Here is a 15666-nt window from a genome sequence, read left to right as displayed (position 1 = left end):
TCTACTTCTGAAAGTAGATTGCATCGAGTGCATTATACTGCTGGACTTCAACAACTTGGATTGCCTGCCTTGAACTTTGCTGCTCAGACTTAATCCTGCCTGGATGTTATCAGCTCCAGAGTTTCACATGTGGCACACACTCCGCATCCAATCCTCAGCAATCTCAACAAATCAGTTGAAGCCAAAACGTTTTTAACCCCACAGGGCGGGCTTTTTACTTCAATTATGATATATAAGCGTCATGATTCCATGCTATGATGTTCTGAAGAAGACAGATTTACTTCTGTAGAAAGCGCTCAACCTATTTTATGTCAATAAATTAAGTGTTTCCAGCACAGTATCCTGTATTCCTGGCGTTCATTCACCTTTGGTGTGTTTGCAATTCCAATTCTGTATCATAGCTCAAAAAAAAATCATCTCCCCAGTCAATCCAATCTGCTCACCTATAATCTGTGTCAGAGTGGGCCTCAGGGAATCCCTAAAGTCTGCCAGCTCACCACACTCCCAAAAAATATGTTACCAGCCACCTATTTCCTGCCCATCACTCCTCCAACATTTGCTACCCACCTGAGGAGAAATTCTTTGGCATCTACTTGAGGTATAAAATACCTATGTAAACAGTTCCAGGCAAAGAGCCTAAATCTTCCAGACTTTGTTGCATATTTGGGAGCTATACATATATTCCCCTATTGTCTCTTTGCGAATTACTTATCCAATCTCTCTTCCCAATCCTTTCTAAGCTCTGCTGATTGATTCTTATAATTATTATGCAATATTTTATAAGCTTTACTAATGATTCCTTTTTTAATGGCAGCCTCTGTTCTAGATTCTATTAAAAATGCTACTAGTGCTGGTCTTTCATTTAGGACCTCCCTGTTTCTTTCTCTTTGCCTATACTCTTGATATCAATCCTTGATAGGAAAGAAAATTTCTAACCTGCAGTCCAAATACATTCTTGGCATCTTCCCCTTCTATTACCTTTCCTTTTCTAGTTATTTGCTCCCAATACCTTGGTTCTTTTGCTAGTTTTCTCCAATAAATTCCAGCCCCCTCTTGCCTATTATCTGTATTCCTACCCACAGTCATCCCTATCAGCAGAATCTCTTTTCTCCATTCTTGTCCTGCTTTAATTCCAAGAATACTCCCAGCTATTTTATAAATATAATACTCTGTATGATTTTTGTTGTTCTCCTTAAGAGTCTGCATCCAAAATCCCAATCTCTCCTTATTTCTTGAGCTTCCCCCATATCATCATCATTCCTTTCCACTTTGAATTATATTTTTCTGCTTGTGCTATATATAAGAGCCATAACTGTATTGATTTAAAATACCTCCTGAAATTGGATAATCCTAGTCTGACTTGTTCTATTGGAAGAATCAACTTATCCCACTTGACATTTGCTGTCTTCCCTTCCTGGATAAAATCATTCAACTCTTTTTTAACTGCTATCCTCAACTCTTCTGGCTGATAAAAATATGCCTGACCTGTGTATACGACTAAAGGGACTAAAAACATTTTAACAGCTTGTATATTACTATCCAAATCCATATAACAAAGCTTCCAGTTTTTCAGTTTGTATATTATCTTCTGTTTAGTCTCTTCCTGTATATCCTTAGCTGCCACAACAGAGTAATTTTTAATCCATACTCCTAAATACTTAATTTTATCTTGTCCCAATAAATATGGATATTGTTGGACCAATTTGTTTGTGGGTACATAATTTACCTCTACTGCCTTTGTTTTAGCTTCATTAATTTTGTATCCCAAGAAGATTTGAAACTGTCTTAAAATGTTCTACAACACTGTAATGTCCCTTTCTGGTTTTGTCATGTGTAATATAATACTATCTGCAAATAGAGCCAACTTTTCCTGACTACCATACCAATTATATCCTTGAGTTTCTGTGTCCCTTATTTTCTTTGCCAATGGTTCTAAGTATAATACAAACAACAAAAGGAAAAGCAGACAACCCTGCCTGGTTCCTCTACTCAAGCAGAAGTTATCAGAGAGGACACCACCCACTAATATTCTCCTCTGATCCCTCATATATACTCCTAATCTACCTTATAATTGTATCAGGGAAAGCAAATGCTTCCAATGCCCTGCCCATAAAGTCTCAGTCTACTCTATCAAATGCTTTCTCTACATCAAGGCCCACCAATAACAGTGGTATTTTCTTACATTCTACTTCTCTCTGGATCATCAAAGTTCAGTTAATATTGTCAAATGTGTGCCTCCCCTCCACAAAACCACACTGATACATATCTATCATTTTGGTATTACCTTTGCCATTCTTTTAGCCCTCATAGGCATAAACACTTTATAATCATGGTTTATTGAAATGGGCCTGTATGAAGCTGGCTCTGATGGCTCTTTACTCTCTTTAGGTATTACCGTTACTACCGCCTTCTTCCAGGATGCTGGTACTTCTCCTCTTAAAATACTGTTAAACAAAATCTTCCAAATCTTTATCAGTATTTTTTCCCTTCTAGCTTCCAAACTTCCACAGGAATACCATCTGTTCCTGGGGACTTTCCTGTAGATTGGTTATACGTAGCCATTTTTATCTCCTATCTATCCTAACTGTTATTAATTGAGCCTCATCCAGTGGTAACCTTGACATATTTAATTCTCCCATAAAAATTTCCATTTGTACTTTTTCTTGATTTCATATTTCTCTGCTTTTACACACTTACATAAAATGTTTGAAATATTTCTAATGCTTCTACAGGGTCTCTTGTTATCTTCATTGTTATAGGCTCCCTAAGCTTGGTGACAACCCTTTCCACTTTCTGTTGCCTGAGTCATTGTGCTAAAAGTTTTTGTGCTCTAGAATTATTATCAAAAAACAGTTGCTTAACAGTGATCTGTCTAAACTCATGCATGCTATCGAGGTAATCCCTTATTTTCTGTTTAGCATTCTGCAGTTGCCCCTTTTCTTATTCTGAGAGATTTCCCCATGTTTTGCAATACTTTAACATTTGTCATTCCCTCTAAATAATTCTTGTTATTTCTTAGCCATGTGTCTCTTTCCTTTATTTCCACCCTAGTTTTAAACTCCACTTTAATTTTATCCCATTCCCTAGCTATAGTTTCATTAGAAATTTTTATTTTGTCTAGTAGCTCCTGAGTTAATTCCAAAACCCATTCCTTAAATTTTTCTGAGTATTTTTGTTGATCTTTTCCCTCTTCTATACTCTTCTATCAGTGACACTTCTTGTCTTAATTGCTTTATAGTTTTCTCTGTTCAATAGTTCCATGATGGCATTCGATTTCTCCCCTTCCTTTCCCTTACTACCTCGTGTTTGTTTTTTTGTAAGACTTTATCTGTTATTAATTTAACTACACAGTAATATATCCTATTTACTTCTTGATATCACATGAATCTCTATGGACAATCTCTTAATTACTGTGTTCATTTGTTTTATCACACTTCTAACGTTTTGGGTTTTATTGACTTTTTGTTATCTATTCTTGCATTGATCTTAATATGGCTGTCCAGTTCTAGTAAATCAAAGAACTCTTGTCTTAGATCATTTTCTTCTAAACTGAGGGCACATTTTTTTCTCTATTTCTTGCAGACATTCTATAGAAAGTTCCAGAGCATCTTCCTGTGCCACATTCTCTTCAGTGTCATCCATTGCTCTTTCATGTGGGAGCACACTAGTCTATCACTCAACAACATTGACTGTGTCAGAGTTGCCACAGTTTCCTTTTCCTTCTCTTGCTGTCCAACTTCAGCTGAACGTTTGTACTGGTTTCCTATGACAGGATCCAAAGTATTTTCATATGGCAACTGATCAGATGTTTTCCGCTCCACTGATTTCTCCTTAATTTGGGGATCCGTTGCTCTGTCCTGCTGTAATGTTGTCTGAGTTAGATTTTCTATACTAAATCCTTCACTTTGCAGCCAGTCCATAACCTCAGTTTCTATTTCTTTAACTCCTCTATTACTAATCCGCTTTTCTACTTTTCCTCTTTGTTTTCTTATTTTTTGAATTGTAAAATGTTCCATGTCTGGATGCCTTTGCCTGTATTTCTGTTCAAATAGCTTTGGTGATGCTGTTTTTGTATTGATTATTTTTACCTTCTCCTGTGCATCGATATTGCATCCTATTAAATCTCTTTTTTTTTCCCATGTCCATATTTGTTTTTCAGATGTCTCCTGCTCCTTCTGTTTCTCCTTACTTTGGGGAGTTGTTGTTCCATCATGCTGTGATATAACCCGTGTTAGACTTTCTACACTAAATCCTTCACTTTTCAAGTATTCCATGACTTCAGCTTCACTTTTTTAACTTCTACTTTACTAATCTTTTGTTCTATGTTCCCTCTTTGTGATCTTATTTTTTTATTGTAAAATTGCCCATGTCTGGATGCTTTTGCCTGTATTGCTCTTCTAATATCTTCAGGACTATCTTTTTTGTGTTGATTAATTTGGCTTTCTCCTTTGCATATATATTGCACCATATCATATCTATCTTTCTTTCCCATGTCCATATTTCTTTTTAATACCTTTTAAAAGTCTCTAGATTTATTTTTTTTTATTTTCACACTTCCTCATTCACTTATTTTTCCAAACAACCCAAGATTTCTTTGTCTATTTAGTGTTTTTCATGGATCTGTTGTATTAATGAACACAAATTTGCATTTGAAGCTTCTGACAATTTTTCTTTTAGAAGTATTTTTCTTTCCTCTAATTTCTCTCTTCATCTTTTTGTATATCTTCTACCTGGAAATTCTGGTCTTCTTACATAATAGTAGCAATGCATAATTTCTTCCTTATCCTCAATAGTCCACTCTATCGTCTGTATGGTTCTTTTTTGGCCTATCAGTTTTTGTGATCTTTGTGGACTACTGCCACCTTCTACAACAGGGGATGGGGGGCATCCTCTACCTGAGCCTCTCCTAGCCCTATTGTAAGAATGTTTCCATGTCTTGAGGATTCTACACTGTCATTTTTTTCCATTCCTGGCACCGGTGTGCCTACCAGGATTGGAAACATTTTTTTATCTTGGGTCTTGTGCATCCAGCTATCTTTTTTTATTTTTTAACCTACTTCTGTCCAAGATATATGTTATATAAAATACAATCTATATATATCAGTGTTGTCCTGGTGAGATTCTGTAAAAACAGGGTCCACCTCATGAAGGTACTCGCCAAGACTTGAGGATGAATTAAATCCCAGCAATACTGTTCTCCTTTGCTTGCTGATTTATCATGTCTCCATTTGGACCTCAGCAGGTGGACATGCTATGACAGACCCAGATGTGTATGGAAGTTCTGCAGTAAATACACTTGGGTTGTTTTCTATGTCAGCCTCACAAGAAGGATTCGGTATGAACCATGTTTTGAGCTGTCTGGATCACTGACAATGGACAGCAATTCCTCTATTTCAGTCAGTGCTGGCTCAGTAGGAGGACCATCCCCATACCCATACATTCACAGGCAATTCCAGTTGCCTGATATCTGGTTGCCATAATCATATCACTGGCCCTATGTCTTATTCTGGAATATTAATGTCCGTGGCCTCCAACTGTGTTAACGTCATTCATCACCTGTTCCCAGATACAGTTAAGGGAGGTCTTGCCACCCCTGTCTCTCTCTAATAGTAATGACAGTGGTGACATAGAGCCTGAAGGATCACATCATTTTCAGTATCAGTTTATGGCAGTTTACAAGGTGCAGATGTCTTGGGTGCCTTAGCTCTGAACACTGATGTTCTGTTCTCTCTCGCAGATTAGTGGAACAGTATCTTCACCATCAAATCAACTCTGCACTTTTGGCTTAGCGACTACTACTAAGTGCCACTAGTACTACTTAAATATAAAATGATTCTTCATTTTATCCAGGATTGAGTTCTCCCTCCAAGAAACTTTCACCAAATGTGCCTTTGCTGAACTATAGTCGGAGATGCAGTTTATCACATTTTTATTTATTTATTTTATTTTATTTTACATTTGTTGACCAGGATAGTCTGACTGGATATAGGTGCATTTTCAGTGGAGGCCTGTGGAGAAAAGCTCCATACATGCACACAGCTAAATTACATGTTACAATCAGTGCACTATTACAGCACCACACATACAGAGGTATTTTACATAATACGAGTACATCCGCAGTGGTGCAGCGGTAACATTAACATGAGGTTCTCCTGTTCGATTCTCGGCTAGAGCACCTTCTGTGTGGAGTCTGCATGTCATCCCTGTGGTCGAGTGGCATTCAAAAGACATGCGTAGAATGGGCATGCCTTTGTTGAAGGTTGGGTGTCGAGCTGGCATCTCAGCACCTGTAAAAAAAAATCTACTGCCAATCATTAGTGGACCGGAGTTCCACTGTGGTGACCCTTAACCGGGAAAAGCCGAAAGAAGAAGAACAACAATTACATTTCACTAGCACACTCATGTCAGGATAAAAGTCAATACAGTCTATCATACAAAGTAGTAACCTTTCAATAAGAAAGAAAACTAGATGAAGACAGGCTTCCTATTTACTCCATGTTTGTATTGTGGGAGTTAGTCAGGGCAAGAACAAGGACAAAGCCAGTGGCTTTTAAGGAGCAGTTTAAGACTATTTTTGAAATGGGATAGAGTGGAATCTGAGGTAAACTCAGCAGGGAGTAAGTTCCATGTTTTGCCAACATAGCTGGCAAATAGAGAGTTACCAGTTGAGTTGTTAGATTTGAGTGTTTGAACTAGTAGCTTGGATGAGCTAAGTGTCTAGAGGTTACTATAAGGGGTTATGATGCTTTTAAGTACAGGTGTGTTTTCAGGTTGGTAGGGGATTTTATAGGCTGCTATTAATTGGCTGTACTGAAGTTGGTTAGCCAATTCAAGGTACCCTAGGAGATTTAGGTTCAGACAGTGGTGTGTTCTGTAGGCTGCACCAGTGGCAAATCTAGCAATATGGTTGTAGCAGCTAGAGAGTTTGTTAACGTCAGTCTTACTCAAGTTAGTGAAAAGAGGAAGACATAGAGCAGAGTGGAGAGTAGATGTGTGTGGGCAATAACACTCCTAGCTAGTGGTGTTAGAAATGGTTCAATCTTGTATAGAGATCCAAGTTTTTTGTTAACTTTTTTGATGGTTTGATTAATATGCAAATCAAACTTGAGGTTATTGTCAACTGTTACCCTTAAGAGCTTGGTACTAAGATCTGGGGCAATGATAGTTCCATTGTTAGATTTTATAGTAAAGGTAGGAGATGACACCTTGTGTGTGGGAGAGAAGAGCAACAGCTTCATTTTGTTTGGATTTAGAATTAGTCAACGATCTAAGAGCCAATTTTTGACAGTATTAAAAACATTTTGGGTTAGAATCTGCAGGTCTGTAGGAGAGGTGGCAGAGCAAATCAGAGTGGAATCATCCGTATATTGAATACAAGATGCTTTAGGGATGACAGTGTACAGGTCATTGATAAAGGTAGAAAATAGGAGAGGACCTAACATAGATTACTGGGGGACCCCTAGGGTGATGGGTAGCAGGAAAGATAGCTTTTCCTGCCAAAGTACAGCCTGTTGCCTCCCACACAGGTAGGACTGAAACCATTGGATAGCCTGGTCATCTAGGGGGATAGTCTTGAGTGTATTTATGAGTAGTGGGTGGTTTACCATGTCAAAAGCTTTGGAAAGATCAAGAAAGAGGGCAGAAGAGAGCTTGTTATTGTTTCGGTTTTGACTGATAACATTAGAGAAGGAGAGGAGGGCAGTGGTGGTGCTGTGGAAAGGTCTGAATCCATGCTGTGATTTGGACAGGCAGTTTGTTCTGAATGAGATAGCTCAGAAGTTGTTTATAGATACAGTTCTCCATAATTTTAGCCTGGGGTAATAGGATGGCTATAGGCCTGTAATTTGACAGCTCTGTTGCGCTACCTCCTTTATGAAGTGGAATAACATGTGATATCTTCCAGATACAGGAAATATAGGATTCTGATATAGTTCTATTAATCAGTATAGAAATGGGGTATGCTATGGTGTCCACTGCTTTTTGAAGATACTCAGCAGGAAGGAGATCCACAGATAGGGTGGTTGGTTTTAGTTTCTTGATTAGAGTTCGGATAAGTGATGTAGAAACAGGTTGAAAGTTAAAGGAGAGTTGGGAACTGATTGTAGAGACAGGCGGACTTGGGCAACATTGAGATAGTTTGCTGGCTAGTGACTGGATAGTTTCTGTAAAGAAACTGTTAAAGGTATTGGCAACATCCTCTGAAAGTTTTTGGTTGGTAGTCGAGGGGGTAGGAGTGGTAGTTTATCCTGGGTGAAGAAGTTTATTTATGCCTGCCCAGAACTTTTGTGGATTGTTTTGGTGCCTCTGTTGTAATTGGCAGTAATAGTTTCTTTTGTCTAGCGTAATGGATTTTTTTGTCGCATTCCTTAGCTGTCTATATCTGAGTTGATCTAAGGGGGATTTTGTGGTATGCCAGGTAGGCCACACTTTGTTTCTGAGTAAAATCTTTTGTTTGTTATCTTTCAAAAGTCATGGTGCAGTTCTCGTTTTAGTTCTGATAGAACGTGCAGGTCCATGGGTATCAATGATGGCTAGGAATTTGGTATTGAAGTATATTATGGCTTCTTCAAGTGGTAAATGTTTTAGGATTGACCAATTACATGATTTGAGTTCATTTTGGAAATCGGTGAGGTTGAAGTTTTTATTGTTTTTTACTGTTTTGTAAATGGGTTGGTCAGGGATATCAGTCTTCTGCCTGATTATAGAGGTAGGAAAATGATCACTTATATCATCAGGAAGGGTCCCAGTTGTGCACATGTTTGGATGACTGTTAATGAGTATCCAATCCAGGGTACTTTTTTTGTTGTTAGGTTTATTGATCCTAGTAGGGGAGGATATAGTCTGAGTAAAACCATATAGATTCATATGGATAGTGGGGGATTCTGAGGAACAACTGTTCCAGTCTATGTTGAAGTCCCCAAGAATAATTGTTTCTTGGGGGTAGTTAGTAGCCAGCCAGGAGATAATGTCTTCTAGGGTGTTAGCTTTATTACCTGGGGGAATATAGATACAGGCAATATTTATACTTTTGTTTTTATTAATTTGTAGCTTAGTAATGAGGATTTCTGTATTATCAACTAGGGGTGATTGTGAGGAGTCAGAGGTCAAGTGAAGGGTAGTTTTGTAAAGTACAGTGACCCCTCCTCCCTTCCTTGTGGTACGGCCTAATCTTAGTATGCTATATCCTGGTGGTATTACTTCGTTATCTGTAGTTGAGGGTTTTAACCAGGTTTCAGTGAGGCATAGTATGTCTGGGGAATATGTATCTAAGAGGCCATGAAGGTGATGGGCCTTATTATTTATGCTTCTAATGTTTATATGACTGACCAAGAGAGAATTCAGAAGTCTATTTAAGGTTTGAAAGTTAGTGGGAGTAATGATAATGGGGCAGGAGCCGACTGGTGAGGTTGGGCCTGGATTTGGATGGATATCACCATCCTTTATGAGATTCCTGTGTAGACTAGTTGAGAGCTTCAGGAATTTAATTATCAGTCTTAGATAATTCTTGGTTTTGAAGTGGATATATCTGGCTCTAATAGGGTGGTGATATTTTGCTTGAGACACCATCAGTTTAATCAGCTGTTACATTTTCTGGTTTTGTTGCTTTATTTTACCTCCATGAGTAATTAAACTTATATCAGCAAATGTGCTGGGCTTGTTGTCATCTCTTGGTTATTAACATGAATGACATTTGATCCAAGTAAAGTTCTTAAGCCCACATTGCACAAGTGCCTTCTCCAGTGGACTTACATATCAGTTCATGATTACTGCTATGTTTTACCATGAGTTGTAAAGTGTATACTCCTAGTTACCAGAGTAGTTTTCTTATATCCTTGGGTAGGCAGACATACTTTCACACACAAGGTAGTTGGATTAATTTTCCAGTGCTGACACTAAAGGACAGCATAAGGGGATGCTGCATTTCTGAATGCACCATCCTTCTGATGAGATGCTAAACTGGGGACCCATCTTCCTGAGCTAGTAGTTGCTTGGGTGGATGCAAAAGATCCATGGTTATTTCAAAAAGAGCAGGAGACATTCCACAATTTCTGGAGGGACAGGTTTATAACCCCACATCATGGTATTTCAACTCTGTATAACTCGGTAATAAAGCAATTTCCTTTGGTCTGTATGGACACAACATCAAGTCTCCCCTGAAAAAAGGATATTGGCCTACTTAGACTAGATTGGTCAATAAAATTGTAAATAAAAAATACTTTCTTCAATTACAGAGCCATCAAATATTGCTATTGTATTTCTCATGATATAAGCAATAATCACATTTTGTGAATTAGAAGAGACAGTACATATATAGGGCCAATATTAGATGAGCGACTGTTCTGATGTTCGAATCATAGATGGTCAACATCATATTATCAAACGTCGGAAAGGTCGAAGGTGAAAGTCAATGGCTTTTCACATGCAAAATGGGAAATTTTCCCTTTCTGCACTGAAGTGCGTTCTCGGAGTTGGTATATTTAAGTAGGGGGGTGTGAGGGGTGCAGGGGGGCTTTCCCTCCTGCTCAGAGTGGTAAGGTACGTTTTTTTTTATTATATAATTGATGTTTCGAAGTTTGCTCATATGAGTTTGCTCATGTGAGGTTCGAAGTTTTGAAACTCCGACTATATAATATAGACCCCATATATATGCAGATAGTGCTGACATTCATTACCGAAATATCCCTACTGTCGGATACTTGAACTGTGTTTAACTTGGTAATTAACAAATGAGCCCTACTGGAATATGTACTTGTGTCATCTCCTGCTTATTAACAAATGGTGCATCATTTTGTCCTATATTTGTTAGAGGAGCTAATTTACTTTATTTATTTACATTGTGCACAGGATCTTTATTCTCGTTTTATTCAAGTAAAGTTGTTACATACTCTTATCCGATACAAACAGAGGACACTAGATTAAACAAATTCTTAGTTTTGGTGTATATATGATTTAGGGATTAGTCTACTTTAACCTTGTGAGGCATATTGGAAGCTAGATAGGTGTTTCCTCATCATTTATCAGCTGGAGGACAGCTGACATGCATGTAACCTAGACACCTATGTCCCCGCCATTCCCTGTACTTCATCTTTTAAGCTGTAGACTCTCTGCTGACAGTTGGACATCAGACTGCCATGACTGCCAGCATCATAAACATCTGTTGTGAACTCTGCATCTTCTGTCTTACTGATTGCTGTGTTTGTCTTAACCCATGAATAAATCCCATCTATAGTGAATGTGTCAGGCAACACTTTCCATTGCTGGTCAGATAAGATATTCATCAAATTGATATTGATCACTGCTACAGTAGCCTAAGATATATGACTTCTATCCTGCATGGAATAAGACAGCTTCCAAAGCTTCATGATACCCTCCACATGCCCAAACTATTAGTCAGCTCGAGTTGAGCTGACTAAAAGACAGGTCTGGGCCTGGAGATTTCATGCTGCCAAAGAGAGTGCTCCTTTGTGGACTTCCGAAGATCGATGGTCAGCTTGTACTGTTCCGTTGTTGGAAAGATAAGTCCCTTATGTGGTTTTACTGATTATCATAGTACTTTGCTGTACTTTTAAACAGGAGTGCAGTTTTGTGTTTGACAGTTTAAAAGCTATGCTTAAATTACTTTTTGAGGATGGTAAAGTGTATTAGAGTACTTTTTACTGTGTTTTTTTAGGGAAAAGTGACTTTATATTGCTTTTAAAACTACTGGCCTTTGCTGCTTTGTTATTGCAGGAAAGAAGTACCATTTTTGGCTTGTCCTTGGTATAAACTACTGATCCTACTGGTCCTTCTTCCAGCCACAAAAAAAAAAAGTTAACTACACAGCCTTTGCCACCACAGCAGGCTAGTAATCTGCCTTAGCTGCAGGTGGGTGACTATGACGTGACTGACGCTGGTTCCTCAGACCACTCATCTGTTTCCCCCAGATCCCTATGGTGTTGTCCATATGGCCACCATGGACCAGCGGTTAACCATGTCTTCTGTGGCTGTTGGGGTCCCCTCACTGGGAAAGGGAGAGCCACTTTTGTTGGTGTTGGGAGAAGGGGTAGGGAGGGTGCCCCTGCTTAATCAGAATGTTGTGCCTATCCCTATGGAAGTGTTGCTGCAATTATTAACTCTGTTTGTACAAACTTCCTGTCATAAAGAAACAGAAAAATAAACATATATCTTCCCCAGCTGTATTTTCACTGGACAGGAGTAGTTTATTAAGTCTGGCCTGGGGTCTTGTAAAGGCTATTGACTCTTCTTATGGATTCATAAGTTCATAAGTAAGTCCTAGGCTAGCTGCCCTCGGGGGCCATTTTAAGCCCAGACACTTGGCCTATTTGTGCTTGAATTGACCTATCCCATTTGAATAGAAATTGGCCTTATCCATCCTATGGTCGATAATTATATCTTACCCCTAATGAAAGTAACTGGGATCATACCATAGATAATTTTAGATAATGATTTTTTATAATTTGATAGTGAGGGGACCTATGCATGGGATGAAGCATTTAAGAGTCAATTCCATTAGTAGTACAGAGGACAGTCCTGGGGTAAATCGAAGTTGTGCTTGAAAATGAACAGGGATGAACTTCATTTTATGTAGAGGAGGAGTCTGTTCCAGAGCAGCAGTATCCAATATGAGATATACCTGTCCCTCCAAATCATTCTGTTGATGTTGCAGAAGAGGTTTACATCCCTAGACCAAGAATTTCTGATGCCATTTGACATGCTGATGTGCAGTAAATTCATCAGTATTGGTCTGGAGGATACCTTGTATGTCATACAAAAGTCACCTTTTAGCAGTCTGTAAGATACTGAGTATAGTGATAGGGCTTTCAGATGGTCCATGTAAAACATGTTATTTAGGCCTTGGATCCTTTTAGTAAGGTATGTCTGTGGGCATTCCAGTTGTTGCATGTGTCTGGACAGATACATGCCAAAGGGGGCACTATATTCATTGATTACCAATGAGGGATGAGTAAAGGGGGCCAATGACATCCCTAGATCTAGATACAATCCCTTTGTTTATAAGCTGTGCAATACAGACTGAATTTCTTACAACAATAAACACATGTTGGTCAAAAATGAGGTCACTGTCCACATAAGTTCCCAAATCCTGAGCAACTGGGGTCAAACTCTTAGAGGTGTATTGCTAATGTGGTAGCTTCCCACAATAGATGACTTCCTAAAGTATACAATAATTCATTTTTGGCATTTAGTTTCAGTCCATGATTTGGCACCACTTGTTTATTTGAGACAAACCTTCCTGCAGGATGGCTACATCATTTAGGGATTCAGTGACTGCTCCTAGCTTCCAGTCATCTACAAACTTAGTCAGTCAGAGGCCTTTGGTATTGTTTTTTTTCCTTCAGAAAAGTAGATATCAAACAGGAGAGATCCCAGCACACAACCCTGGGGGACTCCACAGGTGAATGGTCTCTTTGTGGAAGTAACTTCCCTTATATTGATTTCCTGTGTCATATCTGTGAGCCATTTGGCAATCCAGTGGATGACACAAGAGTTAATTCCCAGTTTATTTTGTTTTCCTACTATGAGTAAATGGGGAATTGCGTCAGAAGCTTTGGCCAGATCTAGGTATGTGGTTATCAGTGAGGTTATGCGGTATCTTACCAGGTAGTTTCTAGTAAAAGAAAAAGGTCTTCCTCTTTTCCTGAAGAGGTTCAAGAAATTGAATCTGATGAGGAATGTGATGGAATAGATACATGTTTTTTTTCCTCCTCAGATTTCTGATTGACTCAAAGGTGAGCATTATCTGAAACTCCCTGTAAAGGATTCTCTTTCTCTGAGACTGTTTCCAGAATGTGCCATTGTTTTCAGTAGGAGAACACTGAGGTTTCCCTGTCCCTCAGAAAATGCTATGAATTGTTACAACTAGAATTCCCAGAACTTCATCCCATACCCTATGCTATCAGCGCTGGAGGGTGTGTTTGTCACAGCTGTAGTTTTTCTGATGGCCAGCCTGCTGTACCTACGAATGTAGATAGAATGTACAAAGTTCCACCATCTGTCAGATTTCTATACCCTCAACCCAGACCTGATCCAGCAGCTATAGCTTGAGTTAATACAGCTGCTGCCAAGCAGTTTTTAATTCTAATACTTCCGTTTCTTAACAAGGATAAAAGCCTTTTGAGTTATTTGAGCAAAGCTAAAACAAGCAGTAGTAGTATGAAATATTTGTAATTAAATATTTTTATATAAAAAAAATACATTACATAAGCACAGTGCTTATGTGCCGATTTATATGTTTCGCCTAATAAAGATTTGTTGTTTTGCTACTAAGAAGTGAAGATATTTTTAATCGCAACAAGAAGATTTTTTTGTTTTTGGTACGAAGAACATAAAAAAGGTGATCAATTTTGATTGCAACAAGATTTTTTACTACTGTTTGGCATTTAATTTACAAATATTTCTTACTACTGGGCGGCACAGTGGTGCAGCAGTTAACGTTGTCGCCTCACAGCAAGAGGTTCTCTGGTTCAATTCTCGGCTGGGGTACCTTCTGTGTGGAGTTTGCATGTTCTCCCTGTGTTCGTGTGGGTTTCCTCCGGGTACTCTGGTTTCCTCTCACATTCCAAAGACATGCATCTGGAGCATTTCTCCCCGGGCCTCTGCTGAAAACAGGCTCTGTGGAACCTAGTCGGACATTCCCGGTCAACAAATGTTAAATAAATAAATAAATAAATAACTAAATAAATAAAATACTACAGCTTGGTATTTTAACTTAGCTCAAATAGCTCAAAAGGCTACTCTATCATATTTTTTCTAGTTGTTTTGACCTGAATAGTTGGACCCTGTCATTATCTGATGGTTTATGCTAACTTACCCTCAGGGTGCACATATTGCTTCATTTCTAAGCTTTCTTACAAGGATGGTAAAACAATTGAAAGATTTGGGAGAAAAAGTCTATGCTTCTGCAACTTTCTTTTTTAGAAGTTTGAATAGTCAAGCTCATATGTTAACGTTTATTCTGACTAAATGTGAAAGCACGAGGAATGTTTTATCTGCAGTTCCTTCCTGTAATCTTTTTTCTGTGGTCTAAAGGTCACTACTCATTGTTTAAAGTGTGTTTATGACTGTGCATAATACATCCAGGTCTGTTGCCACTGGTGCTGTGTTAAGGAAGTTTGCCTGGCTGCATTCCCTAAACCTCCCAGAAGATGTAAAAAATAAAATTTTAAATTCTCCTTTGGACAAAGATTTAGCTTTCAGACTCTGCGCTGCAGAGGATATAAAAATGTGATGAGACTGGTAAGCTGATAGAGGGAATTTCTCAGATTTTTCATCTCCCTTCTTTTAGAGTTGCCACCTTTTTCAAATGCCCAAAGTGGGACATTTTTTGTAAAAATGTGAGATTTTGCAGGACAAAACATACCCACAACCAGCGCAAAGGACAGAACTTCACTTTTTTTGCCAAAATAAAAGCTTATTTTTATAGCATTTGCTTTGCTTATGCTATTTCATATAATATTTATGTGTTTCAGATACAAAATAACTGTTTTATGCAACTGTTAAAGAAAACTTAAGAAATATATTTTGTCTCAAAATCACAGGACATTTACCATTTTTTAGTTTTTTTCGCAGTCAAAACTGCCGAAAGTACTGTCCCTCACAAAGAGGGACAAGTGATAACCCTACCTTCTTTAAATTTTCCAAGCGACT

This window comes from Protopterus annectens, chromosome 6.part1, assembly GCF_019279795.1.
Source record: "Protopterus annectens isolate FY-2018-M chromosome 6.part1, PAN1.0, whole genome shotgun sequence".
In the NCBI taxonomy this organism is placed as follows: Eukaryota; Metazoa; Chordata; order Ceratodontiformes; family Protopteridae; genus Protopterus; species Protopterus annectens.
This window is presented reverse-complemented; position numbering follows the sequence as displayed.